Here is a 9,854-nt window from a genome sequence, read left to right on the forward strand (position 1 = left end):
CTTGAAAGGTAGATTGATCATGACTCCCAGATGACCCCTATAGATTTTCAGGTCACTAGGTCAAAGATTATGGTCACGGTAACCCGAAATAGTAAAATGGTTTCCGGATGATAATTCAATAACGCTTATGCCTAGGATCATGAAACTTGATAGGTACATTGATCATGACTCGCAGATGACCCCTATTGATTTTGAGGTCACTAGTTCATACATGTACTTCTTTACCAACATGACCCTAATCTATAAACAAGAGCAGACAACTGTATCAAGCATTTTGATGGAATTATTGCCCCTTTTATACTTAGAATATGCATATTATTGATAAATCTATGTTAAAGTTTGCATACCACCTCAAATATTTTCTTTGTCCTTTGACATATTGCTTTCATATTTTGCATACTTCATAACCAACATGATCCCAATCTATAAACAAGAGCAGACAACTGTATCAAGCATTTTGACAGAATCATTGCCCTTTTATACTTAGAATATGCATATATAATTGATAAATCTATGTTTAAGTTTGCATACCACCTCAAATATTTTCTATGTCCTTTGACATATTGCTTTCATATTTTGCATACTTCTTTACCAACATGATCCCAATCTATAAACAAGAACAGACAACTGTATCAAGCATTTGACAGAATTATTGCCCCTTTTATTCATAGATAATTGAACATTTTGCTTAAATTGCCATAACTTCTTTATTTATGATCACATTTGATTCATACTTTGACAAAACAACACTTACCTGACATACCACAATGCACTGCACCCAAACTATCCCCCATGCCCCACCCAAAATCCCCCCCCCAATTTTTTTTTAATAATTATTTTGGAAAGTTCATCTTTTAAATTACCACCAACCCACATAAACCCCCCCCTCTCCATGATGGCTTACATTAACCTGTCAAGCACTCAAAATCTCTTATGACAATACGGTCAATCTCAACCATGCATGGTCGCATTACCAACCCTGGGGCGCCCCCTGGGTCAAACATGCGGCGTGGGAATACGCGTCGGCCTCTGCTGCACCATTTTTCACCAATTGACTTCAAATTAATACTTTAGATTTCTTATGACAACACAGTCTATCTCGACCATCCATGTTCACATTACCCACCCCAGGGCCCCGCCCACTTTGGTGGTAAAGATCCCAAGCTATTTCAGCATAATTAAAATCCAAGCCATTTTTGTGGTCAAGACCCGAGCTTTCTCACCATAATAAAAATCCAAGCCAGTTTGGTGGCAGAGACCCCGAGCTATTTCAGCATAATTAAAATCCAAGTCAGTTTAGTGGTCAAGATCCTGGACTATTTCGGTATAATTAAAATCCAAGCCAGTTTGGTGGTCAAGACCCCGAGCTTTTTTAGCATAACTAAAATTCAAGCCATTTTTGTGGTAAAGACCCCGAGCTATTTCAGCATAATAAAAATCCAAGTCAGTTTAGTGTTCAAGATCCTGAACTATTTCGGTATAATTAAAATCCAGGCCAGTTTGGTGGTCAAAACCCCTAGCTTTTTCAGCATAATTAAAATCCTAGCCAGTTTCGTGGGGGAGACCCTGAGCTATTTCAGCATATTTAAAATCAAAGTCAGGTATAATAATTCGGTATAATTAAAATCAAGGCCAGTTTGGTGGTCAAGAACCCGAGCTTTTTCAGCATAATTAAAACCCTAGCCAGTTTCATCGCCGAGACATCGAGCTATTTCCGCATATTTAAAATCCAAGCCAGTTTGGTGGTAAAGATCCTGAACTATTTTGGCATAATTAAAATCCAAGCCAGTTTGGTGGTCAAGATCCTGAGCTATTTCAGCATAATTAAAATCCAAGCCAGTGTGGTGGTCAAGAACCCGAACAATGAGCATAATTCAAATCCAAGCCAGTTTGGTGGTAAAGATCCCGAGCTATTTCAGCATAATTAAAATCCAAGCCAGTTTGGTGGTCAAGACCCCTAGCTTTTTCAGCATAATAAAAATCCAAGCCAGGTTGGTGGTCAAGATCCTGAGCTATTTCAGCATAATTTAATTCTAAGCCAGTTTGGAGGTCATGACCCCGAGTTATTTCAGCATAATTAAAATCAAAGCCGTTTTGGTGGTCAAGACCCCAAGCTATTGTAGCATATATTGTTTTCGGCATAATTTTTTCTTACCCAATTGTTTTCGTACACACATTTTTTTCGTACCCATTTTTTTCTGTTTTTTGAAAGAATAATGCCCCCTTTTATAGTTAGAAAATTGAAAATTTGGGTAAATGTTGTGTTCAGGTCTACTCTTATCCTATTTGTGTTAAGGTCTACTCTTATCCTAAAGTATCAAAGCTATATCGTCTACTTAATGTTATAAGTCATGTAAATGACATTTTTATACATTTTATTTTTTTCCCATTTTTGTGTTTTTTATTAAGGTGACATACATCAACTGTTTAATAATATTTAGTCTACCTTTTTGGTAAAAATAATGTTTTTACCAAATTTTCAAAATTGACATTACGGACACATGTCATTTGCTGAATGTAAAAAGTAGCATAACTGACATTTAGTTAAATTTTCAGGAGAAGGAAAAAACTGCTTTATTGAAATAAAATAGGGATACTTACAGAGTAAAACAAACACATGGGATATTTTCAGATTTGAATACTGGTATTTTACGCATCTTTAGGCAGTTCTGTGTACCAAGGATAAATACAATACTTAAACATTTATGTACAATGCACAATAATAAAAACCTGAATTGTAACTGAAATGTATTTCAGATTCAGAGATGTCTGTTTTGTTTCTAAGGTCATGTGAACAATTAAGTTTATATGTTTATAGGTTTAAAATTGCAAATTGTCCTCTTACTTGCCCTTGTATTTCAAGATATAATACTTTCCTTCCCAGAGGAAAGAGATCTGGGTTTGAATCCCAGTGGGGGCTTCAGAGGATGATTCATTTTAAGAAAAATGAATATATTTGCTTTACTTTGTCTCTAACTTAACCAATTAACTCTGACAATGCCTTTAAAAGTATGCAGTTTTTGATAATTCAATTATGCAAAAAACATGTATAATTTTAGGGTAGACTAAGACAGCAAACTAGGAATGGGCATCCATTTTAGTTTTTTAAGTCAATACAACAATAAATGCATATAGGAACACATATTTAAATTAAAAATGCAACAATCAGAGGACATAATCAATTAAATAGTAAATGACTACTTAAAATATTTTTTAGCACTGTTTGTTTTTCAGAGATTTGTGAATATGCCGTTTATGTTCTTCTCCTTGAACTAATGCAATATGTGCTTTTTTGAACTGGAATCATATAGTGTTGGAAAGCTGGTGTTTCACGTCCAGAGGGTCCTTGCGTCCGGAAGCTGAAAATTGTATATGATCTCCCCACTCATTCCATCCCGCGAAACCCTTAAGGTGTCGCAAGTCTAGTAAAGTTGAAGAATCGAAATGAAAATTTGCATGCAATGTATGGAATGAGTGATGTATTGGACGTCATCATTGATGACGTTCATTCGAACGAATGATAAAGGGGGCTAAGTTTCGTTAAGGTGGCGAGAATCACCGCGATTTGAGCGCCTTGAAAACTGGTCGGTAACTTTTGCTGAAATTTGACATGTATATGGAGAAAAATGCGATCTACCTGTTGGCGTAGGCGTTATACCTGGGAAAAATCAAGTTTTCGAGTATTTTGCGTTTAAATATTTTTATGGGAAAGGGCACGCGCGCGTGACGTCATGAAAAGCGCTTAGGCTAGCTTCCATCTTGCTACGAAACAAAGAAACTGACGTTACGCGTTATTAATTCAGTTAGGCGTTTAATCGATAAACAAAGGCGTAATAATTGTGTTTGAATATCAATCGGTAGTACACATGCATGTCTTTTGTGCACATTGTGGTTTTTTAATGAACATGACATGAATCTATGTGTTATTCAACGTATTGAGTGCGACGAGTTAAAGAAAGGTTTACACGGCTAGGCTTTCCGAGATAAATGTAAGTACACACTGGTATTAGAATGGTATTCTATTTATCCGATAATATCTTGAATATAAATGATATTCAGACAATCAAATTATTAGGGTTTAATAATTTATTATTTAATCAATAAATAAACGCAAGCAGCAAATCAATTAATTTCGTTTGTAGTGGAAACCGAAAGTAAACAAACCAACCGTCAAAATGGCTGACGACATAGCAACGTAGGAATGAACGCTCAGAAATTATTTACAAAATAAGATCATCAGAAATGATGTAAAGTGAACGCTAATTCGCTGTTTTGTAGATAAGTATACGATCTATTGAAAAACCATAACATTTGACATAAAAACACCAGTGGATATGGAAATCTTCTGCGTAACGAAATAGCAGACATCACACGGCGTCTCATCTGACTGAGTCTACGCTGTTTGACAAGGCCGATAGTATAATGAATGGAAATGCACAAACTCAGTAACTGGCAAGCATATATGCATAAGTAGGTTGTTTCGTGATTATTTAGAAACGACTACATAATTCTTTTGGTTCAGCCAGTGCAACTTAACAGAAATAAGTATAAAAAGTTTCTACACCTGACAACAATGTGCCAACTTAATACAAGGTAAGTTGTTTACATTATTTAAAATATTGCAAGCTTACAGTATACAACAATAAACAGCTGGTACAATGTAATGTCATCGTTTTAATTTTAATAAGCCCGTGGTTAATTACCCTTTTTAATCTTATGGATCAACACCTTCAATTGACTTGTTCATGAAAAATATACACCCTCAGTGCATGTTATCCCATACATCACTCACTTACTAAGGCTCGATTGATCATTCTCGGCTCAGGTACTACTTACCGGTACATGTACCCCGGGTACTCGTAACTTTACTTACATGTACCCCGGGTACGGTAAATAAACTTAAACATACCCGCAAATATTAGATTGTATCCGAGTTGTATATCCACCAAAAATCCGATGTCGTTAAACATGCTACCGATAACGTAAAACAATATTGTTAACCTTAAACAACCTTCTCTTTTAAAAATTCTGCATCAACATGCTTTTTAGTTTGAGTGTTGAGAGGACGCCGTAGGAATAAGCAAGTAATCAAGAATACGTCTCTGTTTCTGCTTTTATTTCCTTCATGTATAATGACGATAAGGATTGACGACTAACATTGACGACAAGCATTGGCGACTAGATGTAACATTGACGATTCTTTACAATAAATGAAATTAACAATAAAAAATGAATAATAAGATTATAGTACAACAGATATGCTTTTCAAAGTAAAATATAATAGCATACACTCATTAGAATAAGAGGTTTCATAAATAACAATTTGAAACATTTTCAATCAATATCGAAATATCTTATACAATATTTATTACACAGCATGAATTAATTGTTAAAACATAATATAAATACCGAATATGGTGTTCCCCATTTAACGGACCTTGCAAACCAAATAATGTTTCTTTAAAAAAATCTATGGCGGTAAAAAGTGAATGTGCAACGTCGCGGAAAATATTATACTTGACGACGTCAAACAATGATGCGACTTTTAACAATTTAAGATTTAAAATTAAATCACATTAATGATTTAACAATGAGTTTTGATAATATAAATGCCATTGAACTGAAAATTGACATAAATGTGACCATATATTAATATTTGTACAAAATAGCCGACAACAACCGATTTAGTGTTAAAATTCCCTGGTACATTTTAGTATATTTACCTTACCGAGGGTACGAGCCTTACTAACTGTATTATTATTATATCTCACCGACTACAAGGTACCTTTACCTTGTTGTGTTTATCAACCTGGAATTTATGTAAAATCCGGCTTTCTTTACTTTTATTTTTCATTCATTTGATTAAGCAATTGTTGACGTATCTCGTGGAAAATTATTTGAATCTTTGGATTTTAATGGGGACAAGCTGGAAGTGTCAATTTATTTTAAAAACAAATCTAAGTTTTTAAGTTTTGTGTGTTTGTCATGCATAATTCAGTGTTTTCCAAAAAAAATTGAGTAGCCAGTTATATGGCCAGCAACAATGCAGTAAAACTAAAGCATTTGTGACATTTTACTTGATATACTTGGGGAAAGTAGTTGGCGTCTAGAGTAAATGTAACCGGCGAAATGGCCCGCTGCCGGTCTTACAGAGAACACTGATTATGGTAAACTAAATAAAAAAACTCGCTGCGACTGGATTACGGGTTTGTAAAATAGTTTTTTGGGTCATAATATGGTTAGCATTCAATACAAATGTTATTATAAAGTATTGTGGTTTAAAATTCATTTTGAGAATAGGATGGAAGAACAGAAAATGAAAGGGTATACAGGGATGGAAAATTAGTGGTTTCCCGTGAGCCCAGGACAAGTAGTTTTGGCCTGGGCAACTCAATTTCCAAAGTTGATAGTCCGGCCGGGCAACTTGTTTTTTTTTAAAGCTTAAAACAATTCAGTGCAATAAAAATTGAATAACAATTGACCACCATGGATCAATAATAGTTAAATAACATTCATTATTTAGGAATAGGAAATAATTAAATTCAGGCTCATAATAAAACATCAAACATTGAGTAGTGCAATGTCAGCAAATTTATTTAATTATCTATTATTTTATTAAAAGAAAGTATAATATACACGTGTACATATTTCTGGGCTCGTTATTCTTTATCTGGGCAACCAAAATACTAAAGATGGTTGCCAGTGCGGGCAACCAATAGTAATAAGTTAGTTTTAATCAATGAAATATCATTGTAACTTTATTGTTATAAGCATTGCATTAAAGTTGTGATTGAGGTAAGCTTGTTGTTAATAATATAGTATATTTACTTTTTAGCTCGACTATTATATATGAAATATATAAAGTGGAGCTATCCTACTCACCCCGGCATTGGCGTTAGCGTGCAAATGTTATAGTTTGCGTACCACCCCAAATATTTCCTATGTCCCTTGACATATTGCTTCCATATTTTGCATATTTCTTAACCAACATGACCCCAACCTAAATACAAGAGCAGACAACTGTATCACTTGCATTTTATAAGAATTATGACACTTTTTCCATGTAGAATATGCATATTATTGATAACTCTACAATGTTCGAAATTTGCACTAGCCCGGGGCTAGTTGATCTTGTTTCAGCCTACTGAATTTCAATGGGTACTAGCCCGATTGGGCTATTGATTTTTCGAACTTTTGAAAATTAAAAATGCTCAAAAATATTATTTTCATCCATCGTTTGAACCATACCTTAGAGGGTTTATTTAGCTTCGTATCGCGTTTCCTCACCCTTCGATTATGTTGACATGACGAGAGTTTGAATGACAATTTTTGTTTGATACCGTGCAAATAAAATGCGGATCTACCCAGGTTGTTCAATTTGCTGTACTTTCAGAAAACCATACAAGTCTACAAATGTTTTAAATGTCCGCCATCTGGGATTTGTAATGATCTATTGACGAATTAACGCATTGCAATATCATATTTTAATAGAATATGTCAACCAAATTATATATTGATAGCGTAGTTGCTTGGTTACTTTTTACTGGTTTTCAGTTTTGGCAGTCAAACGTTATGCATATTTTATTTCACGTGCAAAGACTTACATTGATTGTTTTTGGACAGTTGTTTCCGGATACGGTATTATCTGTCGATTTTAATTTATTTTCGACATTCTTGATAAAAAAATATCTAGAATGATGAATACACATGCGATGTTACGGATGGTCTGGTTGATAATTTTTCACATTGTACTCACCAGAATTGGACCTAGAAAGACTATAAAAAAAACAGTAAGCTAGGGGGAGGAGACACTGCCCTCTATTCGCTTTATCATACGGCCTCAGACTTTCGGCTAAATGTTTCGGATTTCAAATTTGGGACAATTGACATCTAAAATTATTTACAGACTGGATATAAACCTTTGCAGCTTGACTGCATGTAAGGTATTGATTGACGAATATCGTCATACATAAATATTATAATCGTATTGTGTCATTGAAATATTATAATAACATTTCCAGTTAAATGGGATCAACTGTTAGTTGCAATCCTCATCAATTACACCCTACCTGCAATAAAATCTATCCAGAACCGCAAAAATATAAACTTATTTTAAAAACTTGTGATAAACAGTTCGGGCTAGTAAACTTTGGTTCGGACTAGTGAAAAATTCCATCTGGTAGCCCGAACGGGCCAGTGGTTTCAAAAGTGAAATTCGCACACTGACTCTTTGTTAAAGTGTGCGTACCACCCCAAATATTTCCTATATCCCTTGATATATTGCTTTTATATCTTGAATAATGTTAACGTGCATATTTTGTATTAACGTCTTGTTATTGTAGTGTACATATTTTTCGGATTTCGGACAGCCCATTCATTGAGTATTATTGTTGTGGTTTTGTAAGTACTCTTCATGTAAAATACTGCTGTTTAGATGTTCATTTTTAGTCGTATATATATCAGGATTCAATACCTATACCTTAGTGAAAATGGCATCGGAAGAACATTTGTTCATTGTACTAGATAAAAGTAAACATTATATCTATCCATCTTATTGTTTATTGCAGTTTCAGTAATATTCTGTCTAAAAATGATTTCAACATGATATAATTATAAATCATGGCTAGGAAATGTGTATATATGAAGCAAAAATTAAAAATAGATGGTTCATTTTTTCCCCATTTACATGTATGTATATTTATCTATGTATACATCTTTTGTTGTAAACAGTTATGCGACATGTCGGGAAACGCCCAGGACAAATATATCGACGTAATGATTTTTTCACTTATGTGGGTGTATGTTGGCTCCACTTCACACGATACAGTCATTGTAGTTTAATTGAAAAATGCATCTTACAATGTGAGATGAGTTCTAGGTTCAAGCCCCAGCAGTGGCCTATCAAGTGTGAAATACGGAGCCATTATGATTAAATATACACAGTTATCTTTTTAAACAATACAATTAAATAATAGGAATAATGTTAAAGGGGAATTGCTGCTTAGCTATTTTTGACATTGAATAACAGGGTTTATATACACCCCAAGGATAAATGCTTCTAAATTTGTAAAAAAAAACAAACAAGTCGAAGTGTGCAGAATATTAAACATTTGCAACTTTCTGATGTCTAAAAGTCACCAAATGCCACTTAAAGTTTACTTTTTTTTTGTACAAAATAACCCATTTTGTGCTGTCCATTATCGGTTAATGTTTTACGCTGTCAGGTCCAGAAGCGCTCATTCTGTAGCATGTTTGGACCATAATCTATAATGCGACCAAGTTTCAGCAGATTCGGCCAAGTGGTTCTGATTTTATACGCTGTGCCTAGCTTTAATTGAGTATAAGTACTATTACTCACTGATTTATGCATATGAGCTCGGATGTTTTCGAACAAAACCTCAGGTTTTGTCATAGCAAGCTCATTGTGTCATGAAGTGTCTTTTCGCCATCCGGCGTCCGCCATGCTAAAACCTTTACATGAACCCATTGTACCCACACATTTTTTTCGTACCCATTTTTTTCGTACCCAAATATTTTTCGTAATCAAATGTTTTTCGTACCCAAATTTTTTTTGTACCCATTTTTTTCCTACCAAATTTTTTTTGTACCCAAATTTTTTTTTCGTACCCATTTTTTTCGTACCCAAATTTTTTTCGTACCCAATTTTTTTTCGTACCCACATGTTTTCGTACCCAAATTTTTTTTCGTACCCTTTTTTTTCGTACCCTTTTTTTGTACCCAACCTTTTTCGTACCCACTCTTTTTTTTTACCCAAAATTTTTCGTACCCAATTTTTTTTCGTACCCAAATTTTTTTCGTTCCCATTTTTTTACTACCCAAATTTTTCGTACCCA

The sequence above is a fragment of the Dreissena polymorpha genome, chromosome 1 (genome assembly GCF_020536995.1).
Source record: "Dreissena polymorpha isolate Duluth1 chromosome 1, UMN_Dpol_1.0, whole genome shotgun sequence".
NCBI classification, from domain to species: domain Eukaryota; kingdom Metazoa; phylum Mollusca; class Bivalvia; order Myida; family Dreissenidae; genus Dreissena; species Dreissena polymorpha.